Genomic DNA, 25,934 nt, shown 5'->3' on the forward strand with positions numbered 1-25,934 from the left:
CAGCAACCACATGGTGGCTCACAACCATCTGTAATGAAACAATATTATATATATATATATATATATATATATATATATATATATACATATATGTATATATAGATATAGATATATTATATGTATATATTTTTTATATATTCTATATATTTTATATACATAAAATAAATAGAAAAAATTGAAGTGTAAGCTTCCATGTGTGACTCATGTCCCACCTTTACCAACTAAACTCCAGCCTGTTGTTTCTATGGGCATGATGTTTCAGTAATTCTTCAATAAGACAAAATCGTCCGAAGTGTTACCATTTCTAAATTGCGTGAATCTTACAGTCATTATTGAAGCTCCTCAGCATTAGGATTTAGTGGCAGAAGTACCTTGGCAGGTGAGCCACAGAAAGATCACCACCCAATAGATCTCATGTAAGAGATTTATTGTTGGGGGAAAAGGTAAAAGACCATCTCAGAGTAGGGACATGAGAGAAAGACAGACAGAGAGACTGAAAGACACAGAGAGAAATAGGTTGCCTTGATCTGGAAGGTTGGGCACAACATCTTTTAAAGCGTACTTCTGTCCCATAGGGAAAATATAGTCACTGTGGAAATGTGCGGTGTCTGGTGTCTGCTGGTGCTGAGTCCCTAAAGGGCAGGCTGGAGAAATGACTGATTTATAACAACTAGACCTACAGCAAGGTATCAGGACCAACTGTCCCATTTCCCCAGGGACTAAAGGAGGGTCCTAGCATGTGGAATTTTTTCCACGTTAAAATGGAGTTGAAAGGGTTGGGAATGTGGCTCAGTTGATGGAATTCTTGCCCAACATGCATGAGGTGCAAGATTCTATCTCCAGCAAGCTTGTCACCAGGATGCAGAGACCAGAGGATGTGGCCTCAGGCTGCTGACACCTGCTCATCCTTGTCACCTCAGACCGTGGGCATCGGTAGCACCATAGCATTCAGATTAGAAGCTAAGCTGGAGCCTGGTGTCACACTTTTAATATTAGCACTCGGGAGGCAGAGGCAGGACCTACATAGAGAGTTCTAGACCATCCAGGGCTGTACAGTGAGACTCTGCCTCAAACGTAAAGAAATGGGAGCTAAATACACATAGCAGAGTTCACCTAAAAATTGGTTTAAATAGGACAGGGTGAAGTCTCTTTCACACCTGGCTCCCCACATTACCTGGAGAAACAGCTGGTTACCCAGTGCTGTCTGCTCACTTCATACAAGTCAGTGCCTGCCCTTTTGCTGGGCTCCTCACTGCGTATTTAGAAGTTTTCACTGGAAGCTATGTTTCAGTTATGGCTTTAACACTTCTGCATGACAAACTGACCCAAAACTCAAAGGATTATTAAAACATCTTTCTTCTCACTCACCAGCCCATGATTGAGGCCCAACACTGCACTGCAAGGTGGATCCAGGTGTGTATACCTGGGTACAAGCTGGAGAGGCAGGAGCCACTCAAGTAAATGTTCTTTCTGTTAATGGCAGAGCCCCTGAACCATTGCTAGCCTCCTCCGTAGACACATATGTCTTAGTTACGGGTCTAGTGCTATGATAAAACACCATGGCCAAGGTAGCTTACAAAGGGGAGAATTTAATTGTGGGATTACAAACTGTTTCAAAGGGTTACTCCGTGACCACCTTCATTCTGTGGAGCACGGCAGCAGGCAGGGATGGTGCCGGAGCAGTCGCTGAACGTTTGCATCCTAATCCACAGGCAAGAGGCAGGAAAGTTGCTGACTGGGAATGGTGTGGGTTTTTGAACCCTCAAAGCCTCCAATGGCACACCTCCAAGAAGACCCCATCTCCTAATCCTTCCTCAGTTCTATCGAGTGAGAGCCAAACATTCACGTATATGGACTTACACAGGGGCGGTTCTCATTCACACCACCATAGGGCAGCTCTTGTGCCCTATGTGCCGGGCTAGTCTTATGCCAACTTGACACAAGCTAGAGACATCTGAGAGGTGGGAACCTCCTCTCCATAGGATCAAATGTCTCAATAATATCTAGCTGTAGGCCTTTTTCTTAATGATTGATGTGGGAAGGAAGGCTCAACCCACAGTGGGTGGGGCCATCCCTGAGTTGGTGGTCCTGGGTCCTATAAGAGAGTAAGTTGAGCAAGCTATGAGGAGCAAGCCAGTAAGCAGCGCTCCTCCATGGCCTCTGCATCAGCTCCTGCCTTTAGGTTCCTGCTCTGTTTGAGCTCCTGTCCTGACTTCCTTTGGTGATGAACAGTAATAGGGAAGTGTGAGCTGAATAAACCCTGTCCTCCCCAACTTGCTTTTGGTCATGGTGTTTTATCACAGCAATAGTAACCCCGACTGAGAAACCCTGCAAAGCTCTTATCTATGTGACCAAGTCACATGAGCAAGCTAACACAGAGGCAAGTTTGGCTCTGCCCACAGTAGGGCCAAAGCAGGTAACATACTCAACTCCAGCATCCAGGAGGCTAAGAACTGTACTTACCACAGAGCTAGGGGCAGAAAACTCATCCTTCCGGAAGGCCAAAATACCACAAGAATGGTCTCTATCCCAGTACTAATACTATTCCAATTTGAAACCTCTTGAGCTGGGCCTCCATAGTCCATATTGCTTTCAGCACTACTGCCTTCCAAGTTCCTACTAGGAGGGCCTATAAATCCCTACTTACAGCATTCAACAACTTTTCTGGTCCAACGTCCTCCATCTATCTCCAAAACCCATCACGGGCAGGCCTGTCACCACCACATCCCACTCCTGGTACCAGCTTCTGTCATAGTGGCTGTTCTGTTGATGTGAAGAGACACAATGGCCAGGGCAACTTATAGAAGAAAGAGTTTGTTGGGGGCTTGCTCACAGTTTGAGAGGGTTAGTCCCTGGAAGGCATCATGGCAGGGAGCATGGCAGCAGATAGGCAGGCATAATACTGGAGCTGGAGCTGAAGGCTTCCATATTGAGACAACAACCATGATGCAGTGAGAGAGAGAGAGAGAGAGAGAGAGAGAGAGAGAGAGAGAGACAGAGAGACAGAGAGAGAGAGAGACAGAGAGAGAGACAGAGAGACAGAGAGACAGAGAGAGACAGAGAGACAGAGAGACAGACAGAGAGAGAGAGAGAGAGAGAGAGAGAGAGAGAGAGAGAGAGAGAGTTAACTAGAAGTTGAATGGGCTTTTGAAACCTCAAAACTCACTTCCAGTAACACACTTCTTCCAACTAGGCCACGCCTCCTAATCCTTCCCAAACAGTTCCACCAACTGGGGACCAAGCATTCAAATACATAAGTCTATGGGAGCCATTCTTATTCAAACCTCCACAGACATTGTTCACCCCCAGCTAGCACAGATCCTAAGGGCTAAGACCCACCAGACTGTCCTCATGTCAGACACCAATGCCAAGCATGGAGCCCCAAGTTTATCCCCATTTCTGCCCAATTTGTTATTTGGAGCTCTCCTTACCTTGATTATTCACAGAACTCAGGAAAACTCTTGACACAATTGCCACAAAGCACAACTCTTACCTCAAAGAGAGTAAAAGATAGTTTATTGAAAGTCAGTATGAATGGTTATGACCCAGGAACACAGACAGGTTACCCCAGGGTCCATGTTCCAATGTGGTAACAGTTCAATAAAGTTTTTATCGTAACCAAAGAAAGATTAGGCACTTTTAAAATACATCAGTGGAAACATTAAGTAGGCAGGCACAGCATAGCAGGAAAACCTGAGGCATTGGCCTCAGATCTCCTATCTGGTGGCATTATTAGTCCTTTGATTGGTGGAAAGGAGGGTTTTGTTAAGTCAATACGCTCAAAGCGGTTTCTTCTGTCAATCACAGGATGTTGGGTTTGCCCAGTGGTGAACAAAGAATGACTATTTAGTGAGTCAATGATAGCCTAAGAGAGATCATAATTTTCCTTAGATTTACAACACCTCAATCTCTCCATTACTGGTTATCATCAGTCAGTCTTGTGAGAGAGTCAGTGGTGGGCATGGCTTTGTTCTAGGAACTTGTATCCACTTTATCCATCTATCATAAAGGAACAGACAAACAGCCAGATAAAGAACTGTACAAGCAACGTTTCAGTGCAGGAACTCCTGTCCCTGAGCTCTGAGGTTGGCCACCCCCTGGTCTGTGGCCTGTCTGTCAATGAAGAAGCTGTGGCCATGGGTTTTTAAGGTGTCACACAAAGCCAGGAAGGATGAGGGCTTCAGTCAGCAGCCTCTCCTCTCTTTAGAACACTTAGGAGCTGATGGTTCCAGTCTCCCCATAGTGCCTTAGTGTTTCTAGGAACCAGTCCCTACCCAGGAGCCATCAAGAGTGGCCTAGCTAGAACAAGATGCTCTTGTCACCTGGGACACCATGAGGGTTTTAGGAAGTCTAGGTCAGAAACCCAGGAACAGAGAAAAATATTACAATAAAGATGCTTCTAAAATCTTTACTGCCCAGAAAAACCCCAGGTTTAAGAAGCTCCTGCTGGGAGTCAGAGATAAAAATGAAAACCTGTATCTTTTCTCATTCCTGCTTGGACAGAGGTCATGAGGTCTTACAGCACAGCTTTTCCAGCTCTCCCTGCCACGATGGCCTTTCTCTGAGTACACACACACACACACACACACACACACACACACACACCACCACCACCACCAACAACAACAACAACATACACACACACCACACCATACACACAAAAACACACACATACACAAACAACACACACACTACACCATACACACAAACACACACATACAAGCAACACACACACCACACCAAACACACACACACAAACAACAACATACACACCACACCATACACACAAAAACACACACATACACAAACAACCCACACTACACCATACACACAAACACACACACACAAACAACAACACACTCACCACACCAAACACACACACAAACAACAACACACACACCACACCATACACACAAACAGCAACACACACACCACATCATGCACATAAATAACACCACCACACACACCATAACATCATACACACTAACACAATACACACACATACATACACACACATCATACACACAAACCATACCAGGACCACACATATACACACACAACAACAACAACAACACACACACACACACACACACACACACACACTGCAGGGCTTTCTTATATTTGACACCAATCCATCCCATAATCTCTACCTTCTGCCAGTTTACCTCTGAGCTACCATAAAGGACAAAGAGGCAGGAAATCAATTTTGTGTGTAGGGCCCATTCTTGTCACCCTGCTGCCAAGGTATTAAAGGCAAGTGACTTGCCAAATCTCTCAGAATAGTTTCTAGAAGCTCTTCACAAGACTTGGAGAGGGCTGGAAGAACTGAGTCCCTCATTTCACAGGGAGATAGCTCACAGACCATGCAGCCCTGGTCCAGCGTAGCTCCTGCCTGGCCATTTTCCAGGTGCAGCCTTTGGCAGCCACAGTTAAGTGCTCCAATTATGAAGAAACAATGGAGCTGCTGCTGCAGGCTGGCCCCGGACTCCTGGCTGTACTTCTAGCCCCTGCAGCCCACCCCACAACATGGAGAACAGAGGAGAACATCACAGCACTGGGAAATTGACTGTGTGTTGCTCCAGGCTGCAGAGGGCTAAGGAAGAACTTTAGCCTCAGTTTTCATGGGGGTCTCTAGGAAATGCATATGTTAAGATGGGTTTATATAGACAGGGCTTTGCCCTTGCCTTGGAAAGTGCTGTTAACTCTTGTTCTTGAGACAGGTCTAGTGCAGCCCATTCTAGCTTCAAACTCACTACGCCAAAGATGACCTTAAATTCCCCATTCTTATATCTCTATCATCTACCGATGATACTGGGGTTGCAGGCATGCACCACCACACCAGGCCTGTGCAATGCTAGGGATCAAATCCAGGGCTTAGGTGTGGTGGTTTGGATGAAAATGGCCCATCGGCCATAGGGAGTGGCGCTATTAGGAGGTGTGGCCTTGTTAGAGGAAGTGTGTCAATGTGGGATGGGCTTTGAAGTTTCAGAAGCTCAAGCCAGGCCCAACCGCTCACTCTCTTCTTGCTGCCTGCTGATCCAGATGTAGAACTCTCACCTACTTCCCCAGCACCATGTCTACCTTTGTGCCATCATGTTTCCCTCCAGGACAGTAACAGACTAACCCCCCTGAACTGGAAGCCAGCTTCAATTAAATGCTTTTCTTTATATAAGAGTTGCTGTGGTCATGGCGTCTTCTCACATCAGTAGAAACCCCAGCTAAGACACCAAGCAAGCACTCTACCCTATAAGACCTTCCTCACTCTGGCTGATTTACTTATCTAAGTGGGTTGTACTCAAGGTCTTGTCTTGACTGTAACTGCCGTGTACCTCGATAATAACATAAAAGAAGTTTTATGGCAGCTCACCTAGCATGCTCGAGGTCATAGGTTCTAGTCCCTTCACTTCAGAATACATTAAGTTAATCAGATAGTAAGCATGCACAACAGGGGTCCCAGGAGGTGAAGGTCAGAGGAAGATCCAGAGGCATCAAGGGACCAGTGTGCTCAGTAGATGTTCAGTAGCTCCTGAGCACAGTTGACAAGGAGTAGGCACCAAATCCTATGTTAAAACCTCAATCCCCCAAAAGCGATGGTGCTATTGGCTTCCTTGACCTAGGGAGAGAGGAATAGACTTTTCAGAGTTCTAATAGGTCAAATCTGGTCAGTCCCTTCAAAGATCCCAGCAGAAAAAATAGTGATGATCTAGGAGAAAGATTTGCTGAGGACAGAAGCCAGCATCCACATCCTCAGCCCTGGCTTTGTGGTACTGACACTGCCCGGTCACTGCAGCAGCTGCAGACCCTGTACAAAGCAAATGCTCTTGCTACAGTGACCTCCACAGGGATCCAACTCCTGTGGTGTTAGAGTATGGACCTTCAGGTAAGAATGCTAACCATATCAGAGGAGACCCAGGCCACACACAGACTCCCTGTTCCATTCTCTCTTCCACACTGGAGTGAAAAGAAAAAAGGCACACTTCACAAAAGAAAGAAAGCCCTCCCCAGACACAGGATACATGGCATCCCCAGTGTTGGATCTCTGCTGCTCAGAACTAGATACTGTTCAGCCTGCTAAGCTCACCCCAACCAGAGCCGAGGTGGTTCATGCTTCCGCTTCAGCTAAGCAAAAAGATCAGGAAATGGCTTGCCCAGAGCTGAACACGTGCCAGAGGAGAACTGGAACTCAGATATTGGGGTTTCCTTAGTGGGATGTGGGTGACATTTGCTAAAGCGGCTAACCCCCTTTGATGTGTGTTTATAGCCCCGGGCATGCTTAGCAGTATCTGAGTCGCCAGATTGTCATGTCATCCAAAATCAAGAAAGCTGTCTGCCACCTTCTCTATGATCTGTGTGGATCTCCCGGCTGGACTCTTTAGCAATTTGCTTTTCAAAGCTCCCTGTGAGATGAAAGACTATCTGGACTCTCCAGTTTATGCATAACTTTCAGCAAGGGAGAGGGTCTGTTCTTCAATTACACGGATGACAATAGGTATTTGGGGGGGGAGGTGAGTGCATGGGTTGCTACTGAAGCTGGTCCCTGGAGTGTGTAGAATTTCTTCTACCAAGAACTGGGCCCTCTGCTAAACATACAGGCCAAAGGTCTTCAGAGACATCTCCTTGACCATTTGTGGTGGTCTGAATGAAAGTGTTTCCCACGAGCTCATGTGTTTGAATACTTCCTAGTTGGTGAAACTGTTTGGGAAGGTTTAGGAGGCGTGGCCTTGCTGGAGGAGGTGTGTCACTGGGGACAGATTTGTGTTCTCTCTCTCTCTCTCTCTCTCTCTCTCTCTCTCTCTCTCTCTCTCTCCCTCCCTCCTTCTCTCCCTCCCTCTCTTCCTCTCTCCCTCTCCCTGTCTCCTACTTGGAAGTCAAACTATGAACTCTTAGCTGCTCCCACCCCTGTCTTTGATCGGCCACCATGCATGCTAACCTACTGAAACTATAAGTCCCAAATAAAAATGTTTTTGAAGCCAGCATTTCTCCACTTAGCACTGGCTCTCTGGGAACTTACTATGTAGGCCAGGCTGGCCTCAGTCTCACAGAGACCCATCTGCCTCCACCTCCCAAGTGCTGGGATTAAAGACATGCACCACCGTGCCCAGCTGAACTCTTTCTTTTATAAATTGCTTTGGCAGGGGGTTGGGAATGTAGCTCAGTGGTAGAGTACTTGCCTAGCGAGCACCAGACCCTGGGTTTGATCCTCATATCAGAAAAAAAAAATTGTTGTTTTTTTTTTACTAGGCAAAGAATTTTATTAACCTTTTCCAAACTTTATTCCCAGGCGTCTTCAGCTTAATTTGCTGCAAAGAATGAATTAGGCTTGAGCGAAACTGAAAAGAGCTGCAGTGTCCAGGGGGTTTGGGCTTAAAAATATTAGAGATCTAGATTTTATCAGATCCATAATAAACAAAAAATGTTTAAAAAGCAGTCATGATATAAAACAGCAGCTCCTATTGTAACTTCTGCCAAGTGTCACCTTCTTCAGAAGTCGCTTCGATTCAGTTTGCCTCGTTCTTAGAAGCTTCATCAAAATTCTCCACCAGATCTGGAACTTCATCCTCCTCCTCCTCTCCAGTAGCAAGTGGTGCTTTTCCATCCGCAGATTGCTTGGGCAGAGCTTCCACCGGTCTCCTCAAACTGGTCAGACTGTCTGCACCAAGCTGGTTGAGGATGCTGGGAAGCATTTCTGTCAGCTGCTTTGTCTCGGCGTGGCCTGTAATGGTGAAGGTGTTTGCTGCCGAAGACCCCTGAACTTTAGGGTTGTTAAAATGGATCACTGTTCCTTGGTTTGTAAACATGTTCACCTCTTCAATACCAGAGATACTGTTTACCCCTAACTTCTTTAAGGAGAACTGCAGTTTTTTATCGTCTGCTGTGGCTGTTCTGTGAACCACCTTCTTCTTTCTACGAGCAGTTCCTTTCCCACCAATGCGCACTTGTGCCTGCAGTTTGGTGAGTTTTTCCTGGTTCATGATCGTTTCTTTCATCTTGTCGGAGTGGAAATGGGACCGCGAGGGGGACTAAGGTTCTCGCTCAGGGGGTCTCAGGCAGACCAGCTGAGATAAGGCGCACACACTCGGGGACGCAAGATGGCAGCTCAAATTTGTTGTTTTTTATTTTTTGCTTTTGCCATGGTATTTTATCGCAGCAATAGAAAAGTAACTAAGACATGATTCCATTCCAAATGTTCCCACTGCAGCCTCCAGTACCTTCTAGAATATTCTACTCCACCTCTTAGTGTCTACAGAACACTTGCTCTGCTGATCATCCTGTTTACTTATGTAGTTATTATCCCTGGTGAGAGTCAAGAAAGGGAAGTCCTACCCATAGACTCTGCTATCCATCCATCCATGTTGAGTGGACTGTTTGCTATGAGTGAAGGGTGATTGAGCAAATGGCTATTGTCCCTGCGTTTGTTACTTTTGGGTCATGGTGACAAAGACCTGAGGGGAACAACTTGAGTGAGGAAAGATTCATTTGACTCACGGTTATGCAAGGTTTCAGCCCATCATGGCGGCACAGCACAGGTCAGGGAGTGTGGCCAAGGCTGTTCACATCACTACAGATCAGGAAGCAGAGAGCAAGACAGGAAGCTTCAAAGACCCAACAACTACGCCCACCAGCTCGAGGCCCCGCCTTCAGTCCCACCTCCTCCCAGACAGAGTCAACAGTTAGGGAACACTGCAGATCCGACTCAGAGCAGCCACCAAATAACTTCCTGCTGTGGACTTTCCTCAGGCCCTTGGGTTGTCTCCAGTTTTGTAGAGTTTAATTCACCACTGTGCTCGGTTGCAGGATCATGAGTGCATCTTCTAAAACTGCCCACTTGTGCCCAGTGGAGAAAGGTGCTTTAAAAGAATGTCTGAGTTAAAGTTATTCCTCAAGGGTCTTGCCGCAGTAAGTTCCCACTTTCAGAGTCCTGACATATTTGTCCCCTCCACCCTGGCCTGCTCAGGGATTTAAAGATGAGAGGATGTCATGTGTGTGCATGTGTGTGTGTGTGAGAGAGAGAGAGAGAAAGAGAGACAGAGACAGAGACAGAGAGACAGAGACAGACAGAGACAGAGACAGACAGACAGACAGACAGACAGAGAGACAGAGAGACAGAGAGACAGAGAGAAAGAGAGAGATCTTGTTCATGTCTCTCTGCAGAAGAAGGTTCACCAGAAGCAGGGTCATGCTGTCTTCAGGCCTGCCCCTCAGTGACCCACTTCCTCCAGCTTAGTCCCACCTCCCAAAAGTTCCACAACCTCTCAAGATGGGGCCACCAGCTGCCAATCAGTTTACATACACGAGCCTGTGGGGACATTCCTCATGTATACTGCAACACCTCGTCTACAGCTCTGCGTCCCTAGGGCTCAGGGTTCATGTGTGCGGCAACCCTGAACCATGTAAAATCCACCAACCACACAGATCCACTGTCCTGCTTCTTAACTGGGGAATAGGGGGCATTGCCGCCCAGTCCTGGGGAATATGGCTGATTGTGTCCATATGCATATGCAGGCCCTCAGCTAGATGGAGAGGGACCCAGGGCAGAGCTAACTTTACTCCATTTCAAAGATGAGGCTACTCTCCATACCCAGCACACTGGGAACATCTGCCAAAGTGTGGGCTGAATCATCTTCTAAATTGCTTCCCTCTCGGAGACGGTGCACACGCGGCGCATTGAGAGATGGCCATCCATCGCCCGGCAGTCCCGTCATCAGCCTTGGCAGCAGGCTGCCTTGCCCATGTTCTGTAAAGTTGCATCGGTGTTGGGGGAGTCCTGTCCTTTGGGGCTGGAGCAGAGCCCCCTCCTCCCACCTCTGTTTGGTCTTAGCAGCTGAAAACGCCAGGTGCCTCCTGGGATGGAAGAGATTTGGCCTCAGCCCGGCCGTCTGCTTCCAACAGTGAGACCTTGGGCAAACACACTGTCCTGGGAATGTTTAATCATGGTTGATAACAGCCCTCCAACACCAGTGAACACTCATTAATGGAGAGTTGACAGCATGGGTATGGGGGTGTTGGGGACTCTCTGTTCCTCCTTGTAGAAGGAAGGCAGTTCCTTCAGCTGAAGTACTTGGTACTGTGCCCTCCCCACCCCATCACCATCCCAGTCATCTCTCTCAGCCAGCTGACTTTGACTGCCAAGAGCTACCATGTCTAAGGCCAAAACCCCAGGAGCTGGCAACCAATGCCCATCTATACACAGATCTGGGCTAGGCCCTAGTTCAGGCCATCCTTATAAGACCGCTGCCCTAGTCTCCAGCTCCAGGGCACGTGGGATTCACTGAGGTCTTGCTTTGGAGAGAAAGGAGAAGAAGGGGAGGGAGGAGTAGAGGGGAGAAGGAGACATGACCAGCATCATTAGCTCTCTCTGTGTGTTGGGATTTGCATGTAAAAGCCATTTTCCAATGTGTTCCCTTTGCTTTTCTCCTTCCTTCCTTCCTTCTTTCCTTCCTTCCTTCTTTCCTTCCTTCCTTCCTTCTTTCCTTCCTTTCTTCCTTCCTTCCTTTTTTGAGACAGGATCTCATATAGCCCAGGCTGGTCTTAAACCAACTAAAAAGGTGAGGATGACCTTGAACTTCTGATCCTCCTGCTTTCAACTCTGAAGTGTTGAGATCACAGGCATATGACACCATGATCGGTTTATGCGGTACTGGGGAACGAACCCAGGACTTCATGCATGCTAAACAAGGACTCTACCAACTAAGACATATTCCCAGCCTCTGGTTCTCCTTTCTGTCTGGCTTTTTTACTCTCATCCGAGTGTGAGCTGCTGCTGGTTCTTGTTGCTATGAAGTTGCCATTGTGGGGACATCTGCAAGGATCTTTCCTCGTACAGGGTCATAGGCAGTGGCTGGTGCCTGGCCTCCCTTTTGTCACCACCACAAGCACCCAGGAGCATTCATGTCTGCTGGCCTCTGCATGCAGGGTGGGGCTTCCCTGTGCATAGTGGACACTACATTCAGTTCCCTGTGACTGAGATGGGCTCCAGGCCTGGAAGTACTCATTCCATCTGCTAACCAGAGATTTTGGCTGCACAAGAGGTGCCACACAGAGGGAGGGTAAGAAGGATTCAGAGGGGCTAGGAGGATTTCCTTCCTAGGCAGAAGATGTGGCTGGTGACAGTGTGTCCAGCCATAGCTAGGACAGATGCACCTTTCTGTGTATATACAAACCTTGACATATTTTGGAAAAAATATTTCTGTTATTGTGTAGATACATATCATGCCTGTGACTCAAACATCCCTCAAGCCACTGTCATCTTTCCCTTTAATACAAAGCACTTGTGGGCCAGCCACTGTGTGCCAGGCACTGTGGATACGGGGGTGTGCCAGAGAAAAATCACACATGCGACCAGACTGGCACATCTCCCCTGTAAGGACAGAGGCCACAGACAGGACACGAGGAGCCATCACTCTTAGCCAGGACATCGGAGACAAGAAGGAAGTAAAGAACAGTATCCTGGGCACAGGTGGGAAGAGGGAGAACCAAAGAAAGATCTTAAGCATCAAAGGTCAACAAAGAAGGCAAAGGCCAGAGGGCAGAGGAGGGCAGAGGGGAGAAAGGGGGTATGAGCTGAAGCCCATACTAAGAGTAGGGGGCTACTGTTCAGGCAGGAGAGTGGCAAGGTTAACTGTGGGTACCAGCTTGTGCCTCCCTACAGTGGTTCATGTCACTTGACAGGATTTAGAAACCACCCTGGAAATGCAGCTTTCGTTGTGTCTGTGAAGGCATTTTCAGAGGGATTTGACGGAAGACAGAAGCCCCATCCTGACTGTGGGCAACAGCATCCCACAAGCTGGGGTCCTGGCCTGAGTAAAAAGGAGAAAGGGAGCTGGGCACCAGCATTCTTCATCTCTGTTTCCCAACTCCAGACGCCATGTGACCAACGTGACCGACCAATCACTTCACACCCCCGCCTCCGGTCTCCTCCCACCATGGCAGAGTGCACACTCAAACTGCGAGTCCAAGCAAACCCTGCCTTCTTCAAGTCATCTTTGACAGGCATTTTGTCACAGGAATGAGAAAGGAACTGACAGCGTCCCACCAAGACCACTGTCTCTCTCTAACAGGGTGCTGCTCTCCATGTTAGACTCCTGGCTGGTCGCTCTGGAAGGGAGGCTGAAGGAACCCACAGAAGCACTTTTCTCTGCGTTTCTGGGTGCGCCAGGGTCACTTGGATGTGCTCCTAGAAGCCAACACACAGGTCAGCCGCTGAATGTCTGGACCTGCATGGAGCCTCCCACTCCTGACCCTTTTAATTCCACATTGGGCGCACTGGGGATGGGGATGCGGAAACCGGGAGCCCAGAGCTCAGGAAAGGCTGAGGAGAAGCCAGAATGAGGCCAGCCTGGAAGGATTCTAAAACCTCAGCTCACACCCTGCTTCTATCTTTGACCTCCCTCCCCATAGCAACCACCAACACTGCCTGGCTTCAAGTGCAGAGCCCTGCCTCGGTTTCCCTAGCCTTGTGCTTTGCACGGGTAGAAGAAACTATAGGACCTGGACAAGGCAGAACCTATGGATGCTGTACATTTCCACTCTTATTTGGTGAACCTTTATACACAAGCCTGTTCTAGAAGCTTCCATTAAGCAGCCGGTGTGTTCCAGATCATGCTTTAATTTTGTCTTCAATAGAGAAGTAACTGGACGAATTGGACAGAGAACGGAGCAGGCCTGTTTCTGGGCCTTCAGAGAGACTGAGCAACTTGTCCAAACACACACAGGGAATTCACACACAGCCCTTTCAGTCCTCCAGAGTCACGTACCTCCCCCACCCCACCCCCTCCTGATAAAGACCTGCTCTTAAGGCGTAGTCAAATCATCTTCGAAGTGTGGAGAATCAAACAAATAGAGTCGGTAAATAAATAAAAGCATTTGAAAGTCTGCAGCCATAGGCCCAGCTGTGCAGGGCCGCGAGCTCGGGGGAAACCTGACACTTCCATTCTCAGCTGACAGCAGAATGTGCCACCGTCTCCAGCAAAAAGCTCCAAATGTCAAAACCTGCTTTTAATTAGCAGAAAACTTTGGGCGCCTGCCACGCCAGGATCAATCTGGGACACAAGGAGGCCCCAGCTGCTTATCACTCAACAGCCGCTGAGCAGTGGGGTCCCTCAACAGTTTCTGAGCCTACTGCTCCTCCGGGATGGTGGCTTCCTACAGAGGTTTGCAGAGAGCCTCATGTCATCGTCCCTCCAGGACCACCCCCACCCCCGTGCCCGCCCAGGGGCTGTGAGGCCCAACAGAGGTGTCCCCAGAGGAAGACCAGGCCCAAGAGGCTGGGATCTATTCCGCTGATACCTTCCTGGCAGATGTGGGCCTTGGTTGGGGCTACTTTTAGCAGCCTCCCTTTGATGGTCTTTCAGAAGGATCCAATTAGCCCGGACCTGGTCCAGGCGGTACCTTGGTCAGAACCTGTAGCTTGTTAAAAGTAGCTGACAGTGGCTTGTCACCCAGAAGCCACCAGGGCCTGAGCAGGGGTTGGAAACACTCCTTGCCTGTGCCAATTAGAGGGTCGCAAGTGTGGGACTGCAGCCAGAGTTTGCCTGCCAAGACTGCAGTCCCTGGCTGGCCTCTGCTGGAGAGAGGACGAAGAGGGGCTCCCAAGGATTTCCCTTCATCTCCCTTGATAAATACTCCCGGAGCACATCCTGGGTAAGCACTACTCACTCCGCTCACCTTCTGAACTGAGATTGCCACTCAAATCTAGGGAAACTAAGGCACAGAGAGATGAAACCAATCCAAACTTCAGACGAGACCTGGCAGTCAGACTCAGAGCCTACAGTTGCCTGGGGGGCCCTTTGCACATATAGCAATTGATCGCACGCACCAGGACTCAACTCACAGTGCTATTGCAATGAGGTCAGGGGCCGTGAGGGTTCCTCCTCTTATCTCCACTCACCCAGGGCCCCACTCCCAAGAGTGCACCCGAACAGCAGCAGAAGGCAGAGAGACACAGCAAGGAGGGGAGAGGACATCACAGGGAAGTCCGTAAGCCCCAGTTCTGCAACCATCTGCAGCCATCAGCTGACTCCATCTCAACCGAGGGTCCCAAACGCAATGAACCAAGCAGCCGGACCAGGGCTGGCCCGCTTCCTGCAAAACAGTAACAGTTATCTAGGTTGGCTTTGGCACATCGATTACCAGCTGCAGGCTGGGTGTGGCTTAATGCATTTGTCCCCCGTGAGGTAGGCAGGTCAGATGGAACCTCGAAAGCACAAAGGCTTTAAGTCATTCTCAGGGTGATTGGCAAGTTTCTTTTCAGCTCTGACGTCAAACGCAGCATCGATTGTAACAGCTGAGCCATCCTTTCTGACAGATCTGTGTCGTATTTCTTCTTAAGCCCTTGCCACCTCACCTGGGGACAGTGTGGACCAGTGGCCTGGGGTCCTGAGCCTGCCCAAATCTGCAGCTATGATCATCTTTAGACAATCACACCTACCACAGAGCGATACCCTTCAGGGGTGCCTCCCACCCCCTATCCATGTAAACTCTTACTCATTTAAACCCCAGCCAGGATGACCTCTCTTCTGGGTCACCCAAATTCTTGCTGCTGACTTGCATCCCCAGAGATCACTGGTCACCCACACTGAATGCTAATAAAATGCCTAGACTTAGAGAAGGCTCAACTTGAGACCACCTAGGGATGCCGAGAGGAGGGGAAGACAAGCGGTCTCTGCAGCTCTGACCACTTGCCCTCCCAGCCTCTCCTGGGCCTCAGCTTCTTCCCGGTCTCGTGGCAGGAACCATCCAGAGCCTCTCCCAGACAGCTGTGCAGCTGAATAATTTATAAACCTTTTCCGGAGAACATTAGCGAAATGTGTCTCTGGAGTCAACGCTGTTCATCAAAGACAGCGTCATGCTTAGCTGCCCTTTCCTTGGGATGCCACCAGGGGAGCTGCCCTTTCTTAAAAATAGAAATGTCTTCATGGCTCCTCCTCCAGCAGCGGCCAGGAGGTCTCTCTCAAAGGCAGCTCCCATCTGCTGCTGCTGAGTACACGGGTCAGGCAATAAAGCCTGCAATTGTCACCACTTCAGGGGACAGTGCGTGTGGCACCAAGCTTCCCGCCCTCCCTTGGTGTTATTCCCTGAGGAGGTGACATTTGAACCAAGAGCAGCAGAACTTAGAAGTATTGTGCAAAGGTCCTGAGGCGGGACAAAGCAGCTCCCTGGAAAGGATCGTTCCCTCCTGGGCTGCGTATGGCAGCCCCCTTCCACAAGCCTGGGAATTACACTCCTGACTCCTGGCCAGTGGAATGCAGCAGGCTAAAGATCCGTGAATGCACCAGTGTCTACTTCCTCCTCTCTGGTGCAGGGGAGACTCCAGCTTAAAGATGACAGTGGCCTGCAGCCATTGTAGCCAGTTGGTGAGCTCCGGGCTCAGTGAGAGACAACCACAAAACCAACATGGATCGACTTGGAGATGGCTCAGCGGTTAACAGGCCTGCTGCTTTTCCAGGGAGCCCAAGGGAACAGGCAACACACAACCACCTGTAACTACAATTCCAGGGCATTCAACTCCCTCTACACACACACACACACACACACACACACACACACACGCACGCACGCACGCACGCACGCACGCACACGCACGCATGCACGCACGCACGCACGCACGCACGCACACACGCACGCACGCACGCACACACACACGCACGCACGCACGCACGCACACGCACGCACGCACAAGCACACATGCATGCACACAGAGATACACACAGAGAGATACAAATAACGATATTTTAACAGTGAAAAGCAATAAGGCACTTGACACTAACCTCTGGTTATGTCCACATGCATGTGCATACATGTGCACGTACACCTCCATGCTCCACTACACATAAACAAATACATATAACATTCACATTCATTAATTACTTTTTTTTGAAGATGGAGGTGTCTAGCAAGTCACGGCACGGAACTCAAAGCCCAGGAGAGTGACTAGTTAATTTGCACTTCTCACAGGAAAGAAATGAGGTTTGTGTAAAGCTGAGAGGTTTCAGAGAGAGAGAGAGGGAATATATATATATATGAACTAATTTATTGTTGAAATGTTTCCTTGTCTCTTTAAGTGTGATGACTGAAATCTTTCTTGCTGAGCCTGTACCGCTCATAAGACACTTACTTGTCTTTTCTTTAGCTATGATCAGCATGACCTCTGGTTGATTGGCATTTCTTAGAGTACAGGCTTTGGAAAACTAATCAGCATGCGTTGTCTGCATTTGCAGCCAGGGAAATCAGAAAGTGGCCCTGGCCTTCAGAGCGCAGATCTCCACTCACCCAGGACTCTGGTGTGGCCGTTGACACCCTCACCAACTGCTTCATCACCAAACGCAGCGATTTCTGTGCTCAGGGATGCACACTCCTTGTCTACCCTCAAGTCTCATTCCCACTGACAGGTCCAAAGGGTGTGAAGAGATTGAGGAGGACTCCGATGTTTGGCTGGTGTTCAGGGGCAGAAGGAGCGGGATTTTCCACAGAGGGAGCACCAAGCACTGAGTATCTGTTTCCAGAAGGTGGATAGAGAAAATGTCCTCTGTAGCAGGTCTGAGGGAGTCAAGGCTGTACTTGGGAGCCTATGAAGACCTTGTTCAATAGTCTCTGCTAAAGCCTGACACTTGGTGCTTGCCAGGGAAAAGGAGGTGTTTCTGTTGACAGAATCAAGATTGTGAGGCCAGCCAAGGCTGCTACAATGTTTCTAGTGTTGGGTTTTCTAAGCCCCACATGTCTCTGTGTTAAAGAGCCAAGTCATTCCAGCATCTGTTTCTCTGTTAGAGCAGCTCTCACACACCCTCCCTACCCCTTCCTCTCCCAAAACTATTTCAACTTTTTTATGTAACTATTTTGGCCTTTCTCTTGGTGCGTTAGTCAGCTTTCCGTGATGGCAACAAAATGCACGAGATAATCAACTTAACAAGAGGAAAGGTTGATTTGGCTCAATGACTCATTTACCCCATTGCTTTCAGATGGCGCATCACCAAGGAACACTTGGAGGAGTGAAGCCAAGAAATGGGAGGGATTTCATCTTCTCCTGTAAGGACACATCCCCAGTGACCCGAAATCTCCCATTAGACTCCACCTGCCCAAGGTCCCACCACTTCCCAACAGTGCCTAGATGGAGCATAAGCGACTTTAGCACATGGGCCTTTAGGGGACATTATGTAACCCCATGTAACTGGTGCTGTCTCCGTAGTATATGTATTTTGTAAGTTGTGGGTTTTGTACACAAGGGCATCTCCCTTGACATCCACTATAGAAGTAAGGACCTCTCTAAACCATCATCACACCGTACCCTACCATACCCTGCCGTCTGCCCAGCCTCCTGCCGTGGTCCATTCATAATCCTAACAGAGTCAGAAATGGTCATGTGACTGCGACAGTCTAGTGACAGCTATAGGCAGAAGTGATGGCCTGGTGCTCTCCCCTCCTCACATTCTTCTCCTAAGGAGGATTCACTGGAACATTGTATTCTCAAGTTTTGAGCCCTCTTTCCCAGTGCCAGCCATTCACCTGCCTCAAACACTCTCTCCTGTGGCTCTCTATTGATCCCTGGCACTCACATCTAGGCTATTGGCCAGCCTTACCATCCCATGAGACATCCTAAAATTCCCCAAGGTGGAGTTTCTGTAACCTGAAAGTTCCTATAACTTTCTCTTCCCTACTTTTTTTCTAATGTATGAGGTAGGGTCTCATGTAGCCCAGGCTGGCCCCAACCTCCTTATGTAGCCAAGGATGACTTTTTTTCTTTTCTTTTCTTTTTTTTTTCTTTTTTTTTTTTTCGGAGCTGGGGACTGAACCCAGGGCCTTGCGCTTGCTAGGCAAGCGCTCTACCACTGAGCTAAATCCCCAACCCCCAAGGATGACTTTGAACCTATGATCTTTCTGTCTCTACCTCCCAAGAGCTGGGATTACAAGTATGTATCACCACATTTGGTTTAGTTGGTGCTGGGGATCGAACCCAGGGCCTCATGCATACTTGGCAGTCAATCTACCTAGTGAGCCGCATCTTTAGCTCTTCTCAGTAATTTGTGGGAGTGTATATGTCTTTGTATGAAGTGCACACGGGTATGTGGAGGTCAGAAGACAACTTGGGTGTTTGTTGCTCCTTGGGTGCTTTCCACTCTTTGTTTCCACTGGCCTAGAACTTTGCCAAGGTGGAGCGAGGCTTAGCCAGCCAGAGAGCATCCAGGAAACTCCCTGTCTCCATCTTCCACCTTTCTGCTGTTGGGATTACAGCATGTACCACCATGTCTGGTTTGTGGTTCCAAGCATCAAACTCAGGTTCTGACTCTTTACTAATAGAGACACCTCCTCAGGCCCCCTCTTCCTAATCCTCAGAGGTTCTTGCTATGATGGCTTGAATGTGAAATCCCCCTCAGAGTTCACACATCAAAGCCTTAGCCCTGAGTATTTGGGGAGGTCCTGGAAACGTTAGAAATGAGGCCTAGCTGGAGAAAGAAGGTTTCTAGGATGTGTCCTTGGGTGTTGTATCGTATCCCTGGCTCTTCCTCCCTCCCCCACTTCTCACCTACTATGATGGGAGAAAGAAGCTTGGCTCTGACATACACCCCTACCATGAGTCTCTGCCTCACTCCAGCCCACAGCAATGGAGCAGCCCACCGTAGACAGGGCCCTCTGAGGCTTTGAGCTGAAACAAATCCTTCTCGTGTTATGCTGTTCTCTTGGGCATCTGTCACAGTGTGAAAAGTCTATACACAGCACAGTGAGAAACACCCACAGGACATGACCACTCCGTGTGGTATCTTGGTCACATTCATGCCTGGATGATGGCTAGGATGGGTCTACTGTTAAGCGTAGTGGGGTGTGAAGAGTGCTCTGGGATGAGGGTTCCCCCCAGGGAGTTAGAAAGTTGTAGGAGGATCCAAAAAGAGGTGAAGAGCAAAGGCACAGAAGTAGTGTGCATCCGGCCACCAAGGTGGGAGCACCAGGATGGGAGCACCAAGGTGGGAGCATCAAGGTGGGAGCACCAGGATGGGAGCACCAAGGTGGGAGCATCAAGGTGGGAGCACCAGGATGGGAGCATCAAGGTGGGAGCATCAAGGTGGGAGCAGCAGGATGGGAGCACTAAAGTGGGAGCACCAGGATGGGAGCACCAGGGTGGGAGCACCAGGATGGGAGCACCAAGGTGGGAGCAGCAGGATGGGAGCACTAAAGTGGGAGCACCAAAGTGGGAGCACCAAAGTGGGAGCACCAAAGTGGGAGCACCAAAGTGGGAGCACCAAAGTGGGAGCACCAAAGTGGGAGCACCAAAGTGGGAGCACCAAAGTGGGAGCATAAGATGAGAGCATCAAGGGACACTTGCAGAGTACAGAGGAATGGCTGCCTCCAGTGATCTGCCACATCTGCCAGGCCACTATTGGGAGCAGGGCCAGAGGTCAGACATGAGCATAAAATATGGCAGAGCAACACTGGACCCCACTGAGCCCCTGGCGTGGGTCCATCACCCCATCATGTCACCTAGAGCTTGGCTTTTGCCAGCCAGCATCCCATAAGTTGTCAGCCTGGTAGCCAAGCTCCTTGAAGTCACCCAGGACAGAGACCTGAGCTGGATCACACCCCTTGGTATAAGAGGGACCAGAGTTCAATACTCAGGTATCCCCAGCTTCCAGTATTGTTTCCGCCAAGTCCTGAGGCCTCCACTTTACCCTCCCTTGAGGGTAAATCCTGGCTAGCAAACCATTTGATTTGACGTGAACTCCCTTCCTTAGCTGTCGGAGAACTTGTCATCACAGTCCACAAGCCTCTGATGCTCCTTGGCTCTCCACACTGCTGGCTGAGTGTCCACCTTCTCCAGCCTGCCCAGTGTGCTCTCACCCACCTGGGATGGTTTGTCTATACCTGGCCCAGAGAGTGGCGCTATTTGGAATACATGTGGCCGTGTTGGAGTAGGTGTGTCACTATGGGTGTGGTCTTTAAGACCCTCATCCTAGCTGCCTGGAAGCCAGTATTCTGCTAGCAGCTTCAGATGAAGGTGTAGCACTCTCAGCTCCTCCTGCACCATGCCTGCCTGGATGCTGCCATGTTCCCACCTTGATGATAATGGACTGAACTTTGAACCTGTAAGCCAGCCCCAGTTAAACGTCTTATTAAAAATTGCCTCGGGTGCTCTTTTTGACAGCACATGTACTAACATTGGAACGATACAGAGAAGGTTAGCATGGCCCCTGCGCAAGGATGACACACAAATTCATGAAGCGTTCCATAAAAAAATAAAAAAATAAACAAAAAGTTGTCTTGGTCATGGTGTCTGTTCACAGCAGTAAAACCCTAACTAAGACACTATCCTTGAGCTCCCAAAATATTATCACACTCTGGCTCCCTCTCCTTTGCTGGTCCACCTTGAGGCTAAAGCCTCCCCAGTAGCAGCTGTGGGGGTTTGAATGGCAAATGTGCCCCCAAAGGATTAGGTGTTTCAACAGTTGGTCCCCAGCTGGTGGTTCTCTTTAGGGAAGTTATGGAACCTTAGGTAGATGAAGTGGAGGATGGCAGGCTTCGTGTGTATTGGTTACTTTTCTGTTGCTACGATAAAACCCTGTGACCAAAAACAACTGGTCCCTAAGGTCAGGGACACATGCATGGCAGCGAGTGGGCAGAGCAGGAAGCTGAGAAGTCACATCTCAGCTGCGCACCAGGAAGCAGAAAGAAAGGACTGGAAGGGGTCGGGCAGTGTGTTACCACGTCTCTTTACGTTTGTATGTTTGTCTGAGACTGGCCTCACTAGGTAACCTAGTAAAAACCCTTTTTTAAAAGCTTCAGCACAAAGCTCAGGAAAGCCCCAGTCAGGCCCTACCCCCAAGGCCCATTTCCCCCTGTCTCTCTGCTCCCCACTGGCAATGAAAGACAACTCAGACCCGTACAGCAGTGGAGGCCTGGGGTGGGGTAAACCTCAGCAGCAGGCTGCCTTCCGCCTCAGTGACAGTACAAGCAGAGGTCACTGGGATGTGACCGCATAGCCACAGAACTGAAACCACGAGAAGCACCTCTGTGTCTCAGTGCCACAGAGACCAGAGACTTAAGAAAATTCCTGAGACAGAAATGGCTACTCACGGAAGGCCTCCGAATTCATGATTCTTCTGCCTCGGCCTCCTGAGTGCTGGGAATACAAGTCTATACCATCACACCCAACCTAGAAAGTTGCAATGGAAACATGACTCCAGAGAGAATGACTTGGGCCTGTAGGAAGCAGACAGACTGCCAGGACCGGCCCAGGCCCCTTTGGTGTGTTTCTAAAAGATAGAGGGGGGATTATGTTCTATGGAGGTGTGGTGAGGTGTAGGGAAGGGGTGCCCCCATGCCCATGCTGAGGCATCCCTTCCCCCTGAGGAACCAGCCACATGACAGTATAGTATAGAATAGAGTTTATTTAGAGCAAGGGGAGGGGAGTTAAGAGGGTAGTAGGGGAAGAGAGAGAGAAAGAGCTCGAGAGCTTGAGGGGGGTTGGGGGGAGAATAGTAGAGGATGGCCATGAGCATGTGGAGAGAAGGGAGAAGGAGAATGGGGAGAGAAGGGACAAAAGGGGAAGAGGGAAAGAGCAAGAGCAAGAGAGGAGGTGACAAGCAGCTCCTTCATAGTGCCAGGCCACTGTGTTATTGCCAGGTAACTGTGGGACGGAGCTTAAACAGAATGCTAAAAACCCTTTGCTTCTGTAGGAGCTGCCTTCCTTGAAGCCAGGTGCCCAACAGATGATATCCAGGAGGCACTGTGGAAGTGGATGGTTACCTAAGAATGATGTCCTGTGGTCCCTTCCTTTCTTTTTCTTCCTGTCTAGCACATAGATAAGTGGGAGGGAGTTTCAGCAGCCATTTTGTGATCATAAGGTAACTGTGAGGAGAGTAGCCACAGGGAAGAAAGACCAAAGAAGTTTGTTGATTCCAAGAACTCACCATACTAGTTCTAGATGGCCAACCCACGGGTCTCTTTGATGGATAGTGAAGCTCTCGTTTGCTTGTGTCCCTAACAGTTTCCCCTGGAAGAGGGCCTGACTTTAAGGGGGATGAAGGAGGGATGGCCTACCAAGTGAGCTCTAAGCTGAGACATACAGTGGTCCCCAGTTGCCCTTAGTGGATGAACCCTAAGTCCTCCAGTGTTTACCTGAGCCATGCCAAACCCGGTGTTCTTGCCTCCCTTTTCCTAACTATGTAGCTAGCATAAGTGGGCTCAATTAGCGATTAGACACACTGGATTGTCAGGTGGGCTGGACTAGAAACTGACTAACCTGAAGAGTAACAATGTTTCCTTCATGCACCCCTCTCTCCACACAGTCTAGGCATCCAGCGGCAGCTTCATGTTGCCCATGGCCTGGTGAATAGAACTCTCCCAAGCTGGAATGCATGCCAGAGCCATGGGCATCCCATCGCAGCATGGCGAGCCTGAAAGTTGAGGTTGAGGGGCAGCCCCCTTCCCTATGACAGAGGGCCCCAGGCCCCAGAGTGTGCCCCTGGGACACTGAGTTCCTTCCAAGCAATTTACTGGAGCATGTTACCGACAAATAATAGGGTGAGTGGATCCTTTGTTCAAAAGTTACCTTTACACAGAAGCATTTATCAAGTTTAATTAACGCGTCAGGGACTCCAGTGTGAGGGATGGCTCCAAACACAGCCCTGATGGTGCTAATTTTTCTACATTAATGCCAACACGGCATCCAGCTAGAAGCAGGAAATAGACTATCAGTGGTAACACCACAGAAGAAAATAGCGACTTCCCTCCCTAAATCAAATTAAACGTGTGGCGGAGGCGGAAGGAGGAGCAGGAGCTGCAAGCCAAGCCCGCAGGGATCGTGCCCAGTATTGGCCAGGGACTCCGGCTGCACGAAGGCGGGGCCACCTCTGCTGCCTCCACCACCACCCCCTGCCACCAACACACACGCATACACACACACAGGTACACAGAGGTCTGGTGGTGGCTGGTGCCAGGATTCGCTGTGGTTTTGGATTGCTCTGGGTTTTTTTTTTAAAGAGATTTATTTACACACGTGTTTGTGTGTCTGTGCAAGTGCCCATCATGCACAGAGACTAGAAGGAGGACATCCAGTGTCTTTCATCACTCTCTGCCTAGTCCATTGAGCAAGGTCTCTTTCTGAACCTGGGCCTCATGCTTTCTGGGCTAGGCTGGAAGCCAGCACACCTTTGTGACCTCCTATGCCCACCAGCCCCTTGGAACTGGGATTACAGGTATGCACAAGGCACCCATTACATAACTGCTGGAACTAAAATTCTAGTCATCATGATGGTACAGTAAACACTCTTAACTACCGGGCCATTTCTCCACCCCCACGTCCCCTGCAAGATCCATTCTTCCGATAGAGGTGGGATGGCTCAGTGATTAAGGATAAAGATGACTTGCCCAGAAGTCCTGAGTTCAATTCTCAGCAGCCACATGGCGGCTCACAACCATCTATAACTACAGTTCCATAGGATCTCATGTCCCCTTCTAGTGTGCAAATGCACATACAGACAAAACATCCATATACACACACAATTCTTTTTTTAAAGATCCATTCTTCCCATTTCTTGAGACTTCCAAGCACAGGGCAGTTGGCAGACACAGCTGAGCATTTAGTGTGTGACTAAGCATCCCGCAGCCAGCCTTGTAGACAAGATGGCCTTCCCAAGGAGCTGACCTTCTGCTGGGGAAAGCAAAGGGAGGTTAAGCCACCATTGGCACTAGAGAGTCTTCCAAGGAGCTTGTGTTGGGAAGAAGAGCTAACACATGAGGATCTGAGGCAAGGGCACACGGGGAGAAGGTACTACAATGCAGAGGGGACAGAGCAGCAGGGGAGGGCGATGGCTGGAACACGTGAGACAGATAGATCCATAAGAAAAAAGCTGGGGGTACAGCAGGTAAACGTGGGTACAATATGGAGGGGGGTCTGTGGCAGGACACAGCTCCTGCCAGCCATGCAGAGGGCACAGAGGAGAGCTGGCTCTGTGGGAAACCAGGATATAGCAGGCATTCACCTGTGCCCTGCCTTTGTGATGGAGCTGCCAATCCTGTGCTGAGGTCCCTGTTATGTGCCCCAGGGTGAGTCTCACTCCTCTGTGAAGTGAGGCACCAGGGACTGAGAAAGCCTGAGACACAAAAGTGCCCAGCCCTGAGCCTGCCCCAGAACCCTCAGATGCTACTATTGTGAACACGCAGACTCTGATCCAGACAACGAATAGTGAGAGTCGAGGGTAGGTTTCAGCATTTCTCCTAGGTGGCCCTTGTGAGTAACTCTGGAACTTGAAGAAAGGTCCCCAGAGCGACACCATAGAGAGGAAGACTTCACTCAGGGGTCAGAGATGCCAGAGACTACACTGTGATATAAGAGAGAGTTCCCCACCACAGCGACATGAAAATAAAGACAAGGCCAGGTGGAGAGGCCTGTGGGCTCTTAGCTCGGGCTCCGGGGTTGGAAATGTCCCCACTCTCTGGCCCACCCCCATTAGAACATGTGTTGTATCCTGAACTGTTTTCCATGGGTGCAGAATCCTCGGTTGCTGTCTCCTGTCAGCTTCCTGTCTTGCTCATGTATTAAGTGTTAAGTGTTCTCCCTGCTGCAGCAAGTCTTTCTCCCACACTGAATCCTGACCTACTCCGGTCTCACCCTGAGGACCCTCTTGGTTTGACCAGTCGCCATGATGGTGACTGGGACCACCCAGGTCTGATGGAGCCATAGCCAGGAGCTATGTACCCACTGGCTGATATGTCTCCTACCTCACCATCGGGACTCATAACTTGGCCTCTGCATGGCAGCCACCCTCTTGGACCTCTGGGTCTCCCAAGATCATGGTCTTCCACAGAGCCTGAACCCCATCTCAGTGGAGGCCACTCTTGAGTGAAGAGCCCTGCTCAGGGCTGTTGTGGCACACTTGAGACTCAAGCTGCACTGGAACACCCATCTTTGGAACCTTGGCCTCTGAATCTCCATGGCCACACGAGGGTGG

At 49.5% G+C, this 25,934-nt stretch overlaps 1 non-coding gene and 1 pseudogene across 2 annotated transcripts; one reads left to right on the forward strand and one right to left on the reverse strand.

The window, feature by feature from the left end:
- Positions 1–8,431: 8,431 nt before the first annotated feature.
- On the reverse strand, positions 8,432–9,100 carry Btf3l6 (basic transcription factor 3 like 6; annotated as a pseudogene). The gene has a single exon (XR_015624908.1). The product of XR_015624908.1 is annotated as a basic transcription factor 3 like 6 (transcript).
- Positions 9,101–21,111: 12,011 nt separating this feature from the next.
- On the forward strand, positions 21,112–21,218 carry LOC120093900 (U6 spliceosomal RNA). The gene has a single exon (XR_015626271.1). It is a non-coding gene; the product is annotated as a U6 spliceosomal RNA (small nuclear RNA).
- Positions 21,219–25,934: the final 4,716 nt, after the last annotated feature.

The sequence above is a fragment of the Rattus norvegicus genome, chromosome 7 (assembly GCF_021556685.1).
Source record: "Rattus norvegicus strain SHRSP/BbbUtx chromosome 7, alternate assembly SHRSP_T2T, whole genome shotgun sequence".
NCBI lineage: Eukaryota > Metazoa > Chordata > Mammalia > Rodentia > Muridae > Rattus > Rattus norvegicus.